Genomic DNA, 539 nt, shown 5'->3' with positions numbered 1-539 from the left:
TATTCCTGGGGAGGTACCCTGTTGGATCGGACAGTTCTCACAGGCCAAACTAGGCAATCTCTGACAACCCCTGAATTGCATTCGAGATCAATGAGAGGGATGCCCAGAAAGCGTTTGTACGACCTAGGTCCAGGTAGGACTGTTCCTGAGGGAACCGATCGATCTATTTTTAATTCCTTGCGAGGATATGTTATTTCGGATACGTACAAAGTGGCTTGGTATGGGACCTGCGCTCTTGTTTCCGACTAGGTTATTGGGAGGATATTGGTGTAAGGTGGATGATCATGACATAGCATGCATATATTGCACTTGTGGAAGTGGATTCCCACATTGAGTTATAAACATCATGCATCATTAACATTATGCCCATATTATTACTTATTGTTATGATATTTGTTTATGAAATGTATCTTGATACATTATGGTTTATGTTGATAAACGGTGAGTTATGATGTCGGTTATAGAAATATATGTGTATATTATTATTTGGGGTTATGATTCCCACTTATGTGTTATTTAATTATAGTCATGATATCTTG

Source organism: Lupinus angustifolius, unplaced genomic scaffold, assembly GCF_001865875.1.
Source record: "Lupinus angustifolius cultivar Tanjil unplaced genomic scaffold, LupAngTanjil_v1.0 Scaffold_601, whole genome shotgun sequence".
In the NCBI taxonomy this organism is placed as follows: domain Eukaryota; kingdom Viridiplantae; phylum Streptophyta; class Magnoliopsida; order Fabales; family Fabaceae; genus Lupinus; species Lupinus angustifolius.
This window is presented reverse-complemented; position numbering follows the sequence as displayed.